At 39.9% G+C, this 14,289-nt stretch overlaps 1 protein-coding gene across 4 annotated transcripts in view; it reads right to left on the bottom strand.

Annotated features, from left to right (window-relative positions):
- Positions 1–14,289, bottom strand: part of NDST2 (N-deacetylase and N-sulfotransferase 2) — a 140,141-nt gene that overhangs the window by 53,508 nt on the left and 72,344 nt on the right. Inside the window, exon 1 of one of the 4 annotated variants that reach the window (XM_074874640.1) lies at positions 4,965–4,983. The exons of the other annotated variants lie outside the window; for them this stretch is intronic. The gene's annotated coding sequence lies outside the window, so the exon portion shown is untranslated. Of the gene's footprint in view, positions 1–4,964; positions 4,984–14,289 lie in introns of those variants that run through there. 4 annotated transcript variants of the gene reach the window in all.

The raw sequence follows: 14,289 nt of genomic DNA, 5'->3' as shown, positions 1-14,289 counted from the left end.
TTCCTCTTTTATTTTGATCCATAATTCTTATGTTTCTTCACTAAACAGTTTGAGAAGGCAGAACAAGAAGCCCTGCAAGTCTTGCCTCCACAGATCCCAACACACCAGGGTAAACATCAAAACAGCCAGATGCAACAGCAAAACAACTGAACTACGAAAGGGGTGAATGTTTGATGTCACTGTAAAAGAATAGACAACTAAAGAAATGTTTTTCAAAGAACTGTGACAATCCAGTGAAACTCACTGAGAAAACCAATGAAATTAGGAAGTTAATTATGAGTAGAATTTATACGATGGCAGTGGATAAGACTCTCATATGTCCACTACTCCCATGGTAGTCATTAAGACCCACACCAGCAGACACACCAACATCCAACTAATAGCATTTAATGTAAGTTTCCCATAGGGATTGGCTGTCCCCTGATGTTTTACTGCAAAATAAATATTTTGCACTTTCTGATGCAAACTATTACCAAAGTGGTGACTTGGACCAAGATGGAGTATCACTCTGGTCTAGTTGGTTTTACTCTCCAGAATACAGCACACTTGAAAAAAAAGGATCAACAGATCACAAATGCAGGAGAGACACTCAAAGAGGAAAATGAGTTACAAATAATTCTCTCTTCAGATTTTAAAAATGCAATTTACTCACACTTACAGAAGCTCAGAAACAGTTGTATCAATGAGGTAAAGAAACTCCTGCTTTTGCAGTCCCACAGTTTTCCACTAAGCCATGTCACAACCAATAGAAATAGAAACACAGGGGAGGCAGAATTTAACACCAACTGAATGGGGTAACAAGGAATTTAAATTGAATGCAATAATTGATAAGGAGCCAGTGACAAAACACAAAGAACACAGTGATATTATCAAGCAGATAGATTTTTCCATCAGGAGAATATGACTGGAATCGGCTAAATCGGATTTCACTGCAAGATTTATTTTAAAGAACCTTAAACTAAAGGAGTGGTTTAAAGCAACACTAAAGAGATGACACCGCTGTTGTTTCCACAGAAAGCCAAGTGAGGTGACAAAAACCTTGCCTAATAATTTCCCATTAACCTCCCCCATACAAACTCATCTGCCTATGTTGTTCATGAGACGCAAACAGATTTGTTTGTCTAGAAAGCCCTCAGTACAAAGCGCACCTTACCACCATTATCAACAGCTGCTAAACGCCACTTCCCAAATACTTAATAGAGAAGGCAACACCACATTTCATCTCTAGGCATCAAAGCATTTACTAATGGAAATAAACCTCTGCATAGCACACAATTAAGGGATTTTGGAAAGGTGTCATTAACTCTAGGAGCATCATATCTTTTTCTGTGTTTGTATTTAGTTTCAAATTTACCAGTCATAACAGTAGAGTGGAAAAGCTCAGGTGCTTGTGTGCTGGCCATGCAGGCTCCTGCAGGAGCTCCCATTAGTCAGGCTGTGTGCCGTATGGAGACTCAATAAGCAATGACATTTGTATTCCTGACAGTTTCATTTCTTTACACACCAGCCACACTGGAAGTTTCACTTTACCTTTTACTCCGGAAAAAAGGTCAAACCTGAGTGTAACAGATGCTGTCTGGAATGCCCAGGACACATACTAGAGCATGTGTGTGGTCCCCTTCACCATTACAAGATAAAACAGCTTTCAGAAAAATGAGAAGGGTGCTTAGTTTTTCTAACCATAAAAACCTTAATATTTACACAAATTAAAAGCAACAGGGTCCACTTAGTCTGAAGAACAGTATTCACAGGGGAACCCAACCAAGTAGAACTATTTTCCCATGAAGATCTCAGTCTGGGCAAATAATCCAAGTCACACTAGACAGACAACAGTTCTACTCTGTATGTCTTTGTAATAATTACACCAGAGAAACATGGCAGTCCTTAGTTTAGAAATAATAGTAACTTTAAAAGCCCAAATCAGAAGCACAGTGAAAATATATAATGATAAAGCATACATTGGGAAAACACAGAAGGTAGCTTGATACGGTCAAAATATGGAAAGATTTACAGGCACATGAGCAGAGACTAGAAAGCCCTGCTTAGTAAATGGTGGAGATTTTTAGTTAATTTCTGTAAAAGAATAAAATAGAGAATAAAAACTATAGGGACCTGAGGCTTGCATTTCTTCCTGGATAACAAATATTTTATATCACTGAAAGAGCTGTGTAGCTTTACAGGTCAAAGATGCACAAAGACAACACAGAGCAAAGACAGGGGTGACTTTTGGTGGCTACAGGGAGCCAGGATGAATAGACTGCAGGAAGAGAGGGGAAAATGTACATAGAGAAGGGAAAGAGAAAAGACATAGAGCTATGTGGGAAAGAGTAAAACTGAGGAACAATTATCAGAAAAAGTCACTGTCAGAAACTGCAAATGCTCAAGAAAGAAGCACTATGGAGAAAACAGCATTGCCTGTCAGGTTCTCCTAGGAAGTGAAAGAAATGGAGACTAGGCAGCAAGGATATACTTGAAATAGTTTATCAAGGACGTTTGCCATCAAACCAGATTATTTTAACACATATAGCTCCTTTATGGCTCATTCACGTGCATCCAGCAGAACTGGTTTGAGAAGGGAAACAGTTTCCGAGACCCTGTGAAGCTTTTAAGTGAATTCATATTTCTAATAAGAGAAAGCAGTCTCATTTTCAAAGTACTGTAAGTGATCTCTTAAATTCCTCCCCTCTCTCTTGTATGATGGGTTGCCTTCAATATAATTCACGAGAGCAGCTTTCACAAGAGAAGAAAAAGGCAGAGGCATCTGAGGAAGGAGAAGCATCACTTCAATAACGTAAAGCCAAGGGCTTAGCATGGTTCATCATTCAATCAATGCCCTACTTCAGATCTTGCATGTCCTTATGTGGCATCACCTGGCCTGCACACAACAAATGAGAGGAGTCCTCCCTGTAAGCCTATTCATGGCACGGAGGGCATGTGGCACATACCCCATCTGCCATCAGCACGACTGTGCTTGCTTGCAACCATGCTGCTCTGAAACACCCATGACTCTGACTGCTCCAGCAGTCTGATTTTGCAGAAAGGCCAATGCAAGCAGTGAAGTGTTAAAACCGTTAATGCTATCTGTCTTTGCCTCTGTCCTTTTCTCTTCTGCTATCAGCTCCCAACAAGCAAAAAAGCAAACCAATTGCAGTGAAGGCCAACGGGGAAAAAGATATCAGTAACAACCTTCTACCCAGTGTTGCAGCCTTGCAGCTAAAATCATGCCATCTTTGTGAAGAGAATAAATTTGTAAAAGAAAAAAGGGAAATGACTACAACTAAAATATTAGGAAGAGATCTCTCCTTGTTCTCTTTTGCTTTCTGCTTTCATCACATGAGTAGGAAGGAAACAGTTTTCTCAGCTGATGAGCTTCCATTGCTGCAATTCTCTCTATCCCCTGCCCCTTTGTTTCTGACTGTTCCTCAATGAGCAAAGAATGATCTTGAAAAAGGAAAAACGATCAGTTATGTATTAGATAGATATATCTTAAAAGACTGTCAGTTTCCATCCTGTCAGAGCCACTGCCTCCTGATACCAATGCTGTAATTAAGTTGATAGCATTAGGCATTCTCTGAATTACTGGGTTAAAGTAGCAGAGCACTGTATTTAAACCTTTCACCCCATTCAGATCGTTTAAAACAATTCTGCTCATGGCTTGTCTAAGCTACTCCTCAAAGCATTCAAAATTCAGAGCACCCAAAAGAATTAAAGACACCTAGTTTGGACCTATCTTTCGCTGGTGCTAATAAACCATGGCTCACAGACAAAGCAATGCCTTATCTCCCCTATACCAGTCATAAAGCAAGCATTATCTTAACAAAAATAGCATTTGAAAAAAATAGCAAACAAATAACTAGATTAATGAAAGGCAATCATGTGTTAGGTTTCCAGACAGCCTGAAAACACCTAGGAGCCCAAATCCCACAGGAATGAAGTTAATGTCAACATAAAACTATGTAACTGCTTTGTGCCTAAATGGTGACCCCCAATTTACAGTGAAGTTGACAGTTACCATGGAGAATTTAAAGAAAAAGTGGGTCATTTATTTCTTTCATTTTATTCCTCCATTAAATAAAACAAATTAAGTCAGAAGCCTGCTGACTTTAAGTCCATGTAATTCCTTCTCTACGTTTTTCATTTATCATTGTCAATATTTGATCTGGACAGTGTTGCCTCTTCAGGCTCCTTATGCTTACTTTTATCCCTGTCTTTTATCATAAAGCAAAGTGCACTCTACATTGCCGAGGAGATTCCTCCAATATCTAAGATGGTGTGGGGGCAAAACAATGCATAAAGAGCTTCTCACTTAACCTCATAAATGCGCCTACAATATTATGAATCTTCAATTCCAAGTTATGATTCACCCCCACCAAGGAACTAATTAAAACTAATATTAACATTGCTCATTTTTTATAAAGGAGAAAACCCATAAAGCCAATAATCTATACTCAAATAAAAGGTACAAACCACGTTTGATATGACTGTAAAGACACATTGCAATAAAGAAAATGGAGTTTTGACCATAATTCAGTTCTAATGTGCTGTTTAAAGAGCTTTCCTTGTATGCACTTTGGGGTTCATAGTAGTAACTTCCAAGATGCCTAATAAGTGGCCATAGCACAGCTGGCTGTACAGAAAAGATACATAATGAGAAGAGATACTCCATCCAATAAACCAAATAAAAATTACAAATATAGTTCTTCTTCCTGGATGCAAATGCACAAAGCTGAATGAAATCCAAATCTGGAAGAATAAATATGGTATTTTGAAGCCAAATTTGAAAGGGTAAGATTTGTTAGCAGATTTGCTGTATCTATACCTGTTTAATTAGGTGCATTTTGCCTTTTTCAGTAGGTGAGAGGAAGGAAATTTGCATATATGGAAATAGAGAAAACAGGTAAAAATAATTTATGTTTTCAGGGGGATGAAGGGAAAGAAGAAATCAAAACTTCTTACTCAATTACCTTTTACATGTTTAGCCAATGTTCAGCCCCAAATTCAGCTTAGCCAATGCTCAGAAACAGACAGGTATCTTCAGGATCTTTCCCACACTTTGAGGTATGATAGCTTGCTTTCTCTTTCCACAGTTTTCTCAAGCTCTGCTCCTCACTGCTGCTGCCTTCCAAACGCCTCTATACCCAGCCACTGATGGTGAAGGCTGCAGGTGCAGTCAGCTGGTGAGGAATGCACAAATGTTGAACAGACTGTTCCTCCTCCCTGGGGGCTCCCAATCGCCACCGACGGTGGCTGTATAAATGCTCAAATTGTCACCAAACCTTCCCACAAATGGAAACAGATACCTGATCCATCCACAGAAATCTCCACTACCATATGAGCTTGTCTGGAAGAATATTTAAATGCACTGTTTTGCCCCTATCTACCATCCCTCTTCCTTTACATTTTCTGGGATGCAGAGGTGAAACAACCTGGTAAATGAAGCCATTTTAAAAGAATATAAATGATGCAGCTGCTTAATCCTATTGTTCATTATGCTTGGAAAAAAATCTTTGCATGAACCAGTAATTCTCTTTATTTTCCATGAGACAACACTACAGATTGTGGCTACTGAGATAGTAGTGCCAAAGCAATGTGAGGAATACCAATTCTTTCGGTGCTACAGGTGCAAGGACTTGGCCATATCCTTTCACCTGGTCTTCTGAAGTCAACAATCTGACTGTGGTTTGAATTGCCAGGAAGAATGGCATCTGAAAAAAGGTACACATGATCAACCATCCTGAGTTCAAGGAACACCGTAAATGCTTTAAGATTAGTAGTCAAGAAAGCCTGCAGATTCTCTAGGACACTGGGTTATGATCAGGGAGAAGTTTCAGCACTTAGAGACTGACTCAGGGAAGCACAACTAAAGCAGCTCTGTGTGGCATTTTTTGAGAGTCACTGACCCAGAAAGGCACTAAAGCAAAGCTGTACATAACATTCCCAATGCAGACCCTCAGCTCTGTGCTCTGCTGCTAGAAGGAAAACACTGCATGGAGCTCCACAATTTCATAGTTCACAAACAGCTAAGGGAGCTTTTGTGCTTGCAATGAAATGAAAATTTCTACTCTCCTTCTTAATTTTTCTTTTCACTCAAGTTAAAAGCTCTTTGCTGCCTTCCTTCTCTCTTCCTCTGTCTTATTCCACCCTTTCACAGTGATTCTGAGTCAATCAGTGATTAAATTCCCTGTATTTTTTATGCGAAGATCTGACTTCCCTGGCTTCACTGGAGCATCAGTGAAGGCCTCCCTCCCACTCCTCTCTCATCCCAAGAGACTGAGGCATACACAACTTTGCCTGAGCATCATTTCGGAATAAGGCCACACTTGTGTTTTTAAGAGAGGCATCCAGCCAGCTGGAGGTTTCTTTATGGCTTTACTAAGTGCAAAGCCTTTTAGACTCACAGACTGAGCCAAAACCCTGACCTACCATGCCCTTGTGGGACCAACAATATTCTTCCACTACTTGAGAGAGAAAATACATTAACTGTCAGTTTAGAAAGCATGCAACATGGCAACTGAATATTATCACTGTAGGATACTATCAAACAGAGTTTCAGTAGATGAAACACAGCAGGGTCTGGTGTGCAGGACAAATATTTTTTTAAGACCTTCAATCAACTCTGCTCCATTTTAAGCCAGGTAAAAAAAATTTATGCAAAAGCAGAAGCTTCAGTTTGAGTTTTAGACTACATTTACATGTCAGCATGAGAATCTGATCTAACACTTGTCACAACCATCAGAAGTATTTCCACTGAATTCAACAAGCACAGGGTCAGGATTTAAATTTATGTTGTGCCAGTATTTGTACATACATTTATGTATGTAAACACCATGGTATACAGTATTAGAAGAATTCTTTTTTGGCATGGAACTGTCTAAGTATTACATATGCATCACAGCAAAGGGCTGGGTTTTTTAATAATATTTTAAAACTTCTTTCTCCTTTGGAACCCAACCATAACTCATTTTTATCTCTGTAATAACATAAATTTTCATCTCACTAATCTGTTCCCCTCCTCAATAGAAAAAGAGAATTTGCAAAGAGGATGATTAACCAAAACCGCTTCAGTTAAGGCTCACTCTGCTTAGATGTTTTGACACTCCTAAGCCATATTTTTCTACTCATTTTCTGAAAATGCATGTTCCTTTTGATTCAACAGATTTACAATAGACGAAGTCAAGAGACAATGCCCCATATGAGTTACCTCATAAATCAACAAAAACATCAGGGGAAACCAACTTTTTTATCCTAGCAGTGCAAACAGAAATTGCCCTTGTCCAGCCTTATTTACCCAGACCATCTTGCTGGTGAACTGCATAACCCTCGCATCGTGTCCTGAACATGTCCACGCTCCTGTGGACCTAGGCAGTTGCAGATTATAGGCCTTTTCATCGGAAACACTTTTTTCTTATTTCTTCCCTTCAGCTTAACCACCAGTCCAACCTGAACAGCATAAAACCAGACAAAAGGGAAATAATTTCCCAAATACCAACACTCAAACCACTCTGTACTTCTAACCACCATTTTCTCCAGGCAAAGGCTCTGCCATCTCACCCTCACCCAGACTCAAGTCTGACTAAACTGGCAAAAGTAAAACAGAGCTGTTCAAATACAATAGCATTTAAGTCTTGTGTCAACAGAATAATAGCAAAGCTCTCTCTAAAACAGGCTAAGTATAACTTTCTGATTTACAAGACAGCAAAATTGAGGAACAGAGCACACACTCGGACACTTACCATGTAGCAGCAGAATCAAGAATGTGAGGTTGCAGGAACAGAGTTCACTGGCTCCTAACCACTGCCTTTTTGTCGCTGGAGCGCTGTTTTTCTGCCTGCCCAGAGCACCCCTCTGATTTTTTGCCTCACATGGAGCACAGGCCAGACTGTGTGCTCTCTGAGGTTACTGGCATAGCCAGGGCTGGGACTGTGGCACTCTCAAAGTTGTGTCTTCCAGGTGTTATCCTTGGTCACCACAAACAACATTAAACACCCAACATTCAACACAGGGCACCTTCAAGCGTTTACCAAAGAGAAAAGGCAGTCATTTGATGCAAAACCTATTTCCCACTAAAAAGCACTGGTCTTTCCTTTTTTCCTAGTACCCTGCCAATTCCAGTTCACCCTCTGTTATATATTTGCCCTAACAAAGGATATCCCACGTTGCATCACAAAATTAATGAAAACATTTTTTCACCAACAAGAAGACTGATACCTTTTTACCAAGAAGAACAAGAACAGTTCTTTTAACAAAATCAGATTTTACAGGTTATCAGAGCCATCTCTTTGCCATTTCAGTGGCGTCTGGATAACAGTTTTCTGTCCCTTTTGCTGCCTTTCTTGTCTATCTCAGCTGGACTCAAGCTAATAAGCTTCTCATTAATGAAACAACTATGCCAAGGTACTGGCAGATGGTCCTATGTTCCAAGCACATCTTCCCATTCCCTCCCTCCCAGAAGTCCTAATCTATACACAGTGTAATCATCACAAAAAACATATGCTCCCTGACAGAAAGCTTCCCTTCCATTATCTCTGTACTCTAGGGGATTGCCCCCAAAACCTCAGCAACACAAAGCAACTCCCTTCCTACTTAAGTCTCAGTTTCCTATATGCCTGAAAACACATTCACCAGGTCCTGGCCAAAGTGCCTGTACAGGGTTTAAAATCCATGCTAATCTCTCCATAGTACTGTCCATGTCCTAGTCCATTACTAGGCAAAATGCACACACACACATATATGCACATTAAAAAAAAAAGGTAATATATATCTCATATTTTTTACATGTAATACTTTGCCACAGTTTTATTTACAGGTCCCTGTAAGAGTATGCAAGCCCTTCTCTTAGATGAAAAACCATATAGTATAATTTAATACATTGGTTACCAGTAAATCTCTTGTGCAACACTTCCATTTAAATGCTGAGTCAGCCACTAATTGGGTATCTCACATATCTTAAAATAATCTGTTTGTTTCATCTGCTGGCTCCCTCTTCCCCATCAATTTAATCAGATTATTGTGACTGATGGATTCATTAACATGGTCATCGTATCCTGAGAGCACAGCAACTTCTACAGAGAAAGTTTCAGGAAGGAAGAGCAAGTATCTCCTTATAACAGATAGTTATGAGCACAGGAATACATGAACACTATCAGTTTCCCAGCTGTGGGAAGGGCTGCACAAGGTTATTTCTAGACACTTATGATAACTTTGACTGGCTTTGCTGGAGCTCCTCAGAGAAAGCTAGGGGTATGATGGGCACAGACAAGCCACCATGATGTGAAGGGTTGTTTTAGCTCTCCAAATTGACTCTGAACCTTCTGAAAAATCATTTCTTTCCAGAGGAAGAGAAAATTTTATTGTCAGTTCTCTGCATTTAATCCCAACAGTACTCAACAGCTTTTTCTCTCTGTAGATAGGGAAAAACACCAACAGAAAATAGAAAAGCTTCCCTTTAATCTTTGCCACTTCCTTTACAACTTCAAGTTGAAAGTCTTCAAAGTAAGACCTCTTCTCACACTGCATAACACCTTAAATCACTCCCGATTGTTGTAGGGAATAATTTTAGTAACTCCAAAACTATCTACCTTACAAAAGGTTAAAGAATTAAAATGCACATTCATTTCTAGACTGAAACAAAAAATGATAGGTCAAATACAGGCAATGGTGGGCAAGGAAAGAGTGAGAAATATTATTCAGCTAGCAGTAAAAATAACATAATTATGCTTCTGTAACTTTTGTCATCCAAAAATAAAGAAGCCAAAGGACTTTGATAGTGCACCTTCCCAATCCTCCCAAACAGTAAAGGAAAATAGAAGAAACGTGGCACTTACTGGGAAAAACTAACTACAGAAAAGCATGTAACAGCACTGCTCCAGTACCCAGAAGCTGTGACTGCCTGAGGAGAATGATATAAATGACCTCCACCTGTGCTTACTAGTTGGCTGAAACTGTATTCACAAGTGAGATAACTCTGCCTTGAGCTGTAACTTTATATCTTTTTAAAAACATCATAAACCAGATGAAAAACATATTACTTAAAAATATGGTAAGACACCAAATTCCTAGGGAGAAAACCTAGTCTCTATCTTTTGCTGTCTGCCAGAGCAACATCTGAGAGCCACTGAGCATTTCAGGATCAAAAAAGCTCTCGGTGAGCATCTGTGAAGTGGAGAATTTGGATGAGAATTACTTTGGGAGGATGGCCAGCCTGGTAAACAGCAGCAAGCAAACAGGAAAGGCTACTTGTTGGAGGCAGAAATGCATAATAGGCTTCCAGAAACTAAATGCACCATACGCAATTAAAGCAATTTATTACAGTTACATGGCTTTGCACATTTGGAAATGCATTTTCCCCTTTTTAGTCTCGGAGTTATGTGCTTATTCATGCAAACTGAAAGGAAATACGTAAACAGTTTTGGAAATGCAAGAAGAAAGTGTGAGAATGGAACATTTGATATGGCATTATCTTGCAAATGCCTCCAGATTCCTCTCTGGTCACTGTGTGGGCAGCACATTCCCAGGACAGAGCATGGGGTGGGCGGGAGAGAGGGGACTGTAAAGCTATTCATGAACTGCATTTTGTCTTTTCCCGCTGAGGTTCACTGGTGACCTACTGGAGCACTGGGGAGGAGGGAGGGCTGGCCGTGGCAGGAAGCACACACACAGGAGCCCCCAACGCCCAACGCGCTGGAAGAGGCCGTGCCAAGGGAGCGAGGCCCTCTCTCTGACTCGCTGCCCACACAGGGCCTTTTAATTGCTCTGCTCAGGCTGCTCAGCCACTTTGCAATCTCCCATTTGGATGTACCATACGTGGTCATTCAAGAGGAAAGTTAATCCATCACAATGAAGTTCTTACAAACCGGGCAGCCCTTATCCCAGCCCCCGCATAAATAAAAATACAAGTTACATCGCCCTGATTGCCTAGACTTTCCCTGACCCCACCGAAGCTCAGAGACATAGGCAACAGCTCCCTGAGACAGATGAACTGAAGAGGACGGCGGAGAACCCACGCTCACTGCTATGCTGACAAACAAGGCCTAAGGGCACCCAATCCTGGCAAGATAAAGTCTCCACATGTTGCATCATACACTGAGCTGCTGTAAACATGGGAACCATCCTACGTCTCCCTACTACAGCGAGCATCAGGAAATTCCCCATCACACAGCACTTAAATTTTGACAGCTGAAGATGCTGGTAGAAATAGAAACGCAGACTTCCAGTTTACTAGGGAAGGACTCTGCCCAGGATTTTTCTCTTGACCATCCTCTGCCAGCAGGTCCTCCCTTCCCATATTCACCAGTACCCTTTGTAGCACAGGGCAGCTCTATAACCAAGGCAACACAAGAAAGCAAGGAGTTCTTCTGGAGTTCTGAAGACAGGGATAGATTTTGAAGCTGTGGTATGGAAATAATGTGCAATTGCTGACAAGTGGATGGTAGGCACCGAGTACATAACAGATAGCTACTGGTGTAGGCTGGCTATGGACAGAACAGCACAAAGTAGTGCCCACAAGGTAGGGGGTAAAGGAAAAGGGTGGGTGGAAACAGCTGGAGAATCTGGATAACTGGTTTATCCGTGCAGCCTATCATTACTCCCAGTATCCCTCACAGCAGAGGGATGTGGAAATGACAGCGCTGTGATATAGCCCTGTCCCCTTTCAAAATGTTCTCCCTGTGAGAAGCGTCAAGATTCATTCATACACAGTAGCCTGTAGAAGTGGTAAAAGAGAGTCTTTGGGGTCTTCTGAGTTCAGGGTTAATTTCTGTCCTATTTTTAGACCAGCAACATCTGGGGCTCAAGAGGATGATGTAGGATGAAGGATGGTATAAAAGAGAGAGAAAATTACTCTGCCATGTAAGAAGAGAACGACCTAACAAGCAAAACTGAAACACAGTAGAATGACAGAAGTCACTAGGCTGTGATCACAGTGGGCTATAAACCAGAATACATCACATTAATGAGGTAGGAAAAGATCTGTCATATGCAGAGTATTACACAGAGTCTAATAAAAACATTCTCTATTAAGAGAAAAACATAATCCAATTCCTATGTAAACAACTTTCATATTATACAAATCATGGTACAAAATGCAGAAAACACATTCAGGAAAAATGGCACGTAACACTGACATAAAGCAAGCTGTCAATAAAATCTGATAAAATCATAACACTGGTGAACAGAAAATATATCTATTTGAACTAATCAAACATAACAGTAGGAGAAGATTTTAAAGATTTGAAGCAGCAAATGCTGCACTCTAAAGAAGCAGAAATGGGGGTGCAGTGAGGTTTTGATTAATAAACCTGACTTCTGTAGCTTACAAATGAATTGAAATGAAGGATTTGGGTTTTGTGCTGTATTCATGAAACATTCAAAACAGCCGGCACCTAACTTGCAATAAGGACTCTATGCACTTTGGCAATACAAACAAATTGTAATCCAAACAATAATTTCATATATATGTATCAGAAGAATAGAATTAAGAAGAAACATGCTGATACATTATGCCTAAGTGAAGTACTAAACAGTGAAAATTATAACCACTCATACTTTTTTTGAACAGGGTGATAAATAAATTAGCAACTCAAAAAAAGGGGAAAAACTAGACACCTTCATGAAGGCACACTGTGTGCTCAGTAAGTAGTGACAGTAAAAAATGCAGTAAAAATGCAAATTGAGTTATATTAAGATGTATAAGAAATTAAAAGGTGAGCAGTACAAGAATGAACATGTGCTTTCCACGGAAACACTGTTCAGTTCTCACCACTTTATCCTAAAACAACAGAAAAACACTGAACTAATGGATTGAAATTGCTAATTGAAAAAAAAAATCATATAAAGAAAAAGATCTAAAGTCAGTTGGTTTTCTTCTCTCTTTTTTTTTTTTCTTCCTCCCCTGATTTGACAGAAGGTTTAAGAGGTACATGAAAAAATCCAAAACAGTCAAGAGGAGAGACTGGACAGATTAAGAACTATTAATTTGGTTTCTTAATAAAAGAACAGGGAATACATAATGAAACTCAGGAGCAAAAATCTGGGCAATTTGAGATTATATAGTTTTACATCATACACAATTATCCAGTAGTGCTTACTATATGGCATTAACACTGATGTTAAGAAAATTATGAAACAGTAATATTTATAATAAGCGTATCAATCAATAGCAACAAACATCAATCACAAAGCACAGAAACACTCCTGTTTCAAGACAAAACATAACTATAAATAGCTAGGAAAAGTGTAATATAATAATCTTGCTCAGAACTTTTTTCTTAAACAGAGCTACTGTTGATAAGGGAAGGACTTTGAATCTTGATTGACAGATGCACTGATCCACTATGGGCAATAGAGAAGACATACCAGTAGCAGTTTCTTCTGCAGGAAAAACATGTTGTAAATTATACCACTGTAACTACAGTGATAAAGTCTTATGAAGTGTGCCACACAAATGCAGAACAAAGAAGAGCTTATAGTTTAAGCTTAAGAGACAACAGAAAGATGTATAGACAAAGCTGCAACAGAAGTAAGACAACAGTAATCAACAATACTGGTCTAACTTTTTTAAAGTAAGGGGTTTTTTTAGGTTTTTTTGACATTTCTAGAGACCTTCTTAAATATGAGGGGCAGAACGGGAGGATGATACTTTGACAATTTATGACAGACAGGATGGAAGCTGTTATCATTGACCTGAGATAAAAGCTATATACTGCCACAAAAAGGAAGACACATTACTTATTTTTTTGACAAGATATTATGTTTGCTGGATATAAGCAGATCCCTTCACTTTAGGATCCCTTTCATTCCAAGACTCCATATCAGTGACAGAGATAGTGACCGCCACGAACGCTGTCACTGCCACCTCCCATTGTTGGTACTGTGGCAAATACGGGGAGACAGAAAAGAGAATTTTTGCTATGTGCCATGTGTTGTTTACCAGTACTGTGGGTGGCTGGTGTCAGGCAGGAACAGCTTTAAAAATCAAGAAAAACTAAAATACCACCAGCAAGAAAAGAAACACTTTAACCCTGTGCTCTCACGTTTTCACCTTTCCTGTTTCAGCTTCAAAAGGAGACAATGATCTTGCAGGTAGTTTGTTCCACCTCTTCTGGCTGCTTTCTCACCAGAAATGACTCAGTTGATACAATGTCCTGTGGTCTCGGTTGCATCAAGGGCTGGCTGCTCCAAGAGAGAAAGTACAGGAGACCCCGGGGCACTTACAGGGTGCAGTTCCACCATATCTGAACATGGTAGGCAGAGCAGTGTGCTGGTGACAAGGTCCCAAGCAAGGAAAGTGAT

This window comes from Strix uralensis, chromosome 7 (assembly GCF_047716275.1).
Source record: "Strix uralensis isolate ZFMK-TIS-50842 chromosome 7, bStrUra1, whole genome shotgun sequence".
Lineage (NCBI taxonomy): Eukaryota > Metazoa > Chordata > Aves > Strigiformes > Strigidae > Strix > Strix uralensis.
Note: the sequence above shows the minus strand (reverse complement) of the source record. Positions and strands in the feature narration are given on the sequence as shown.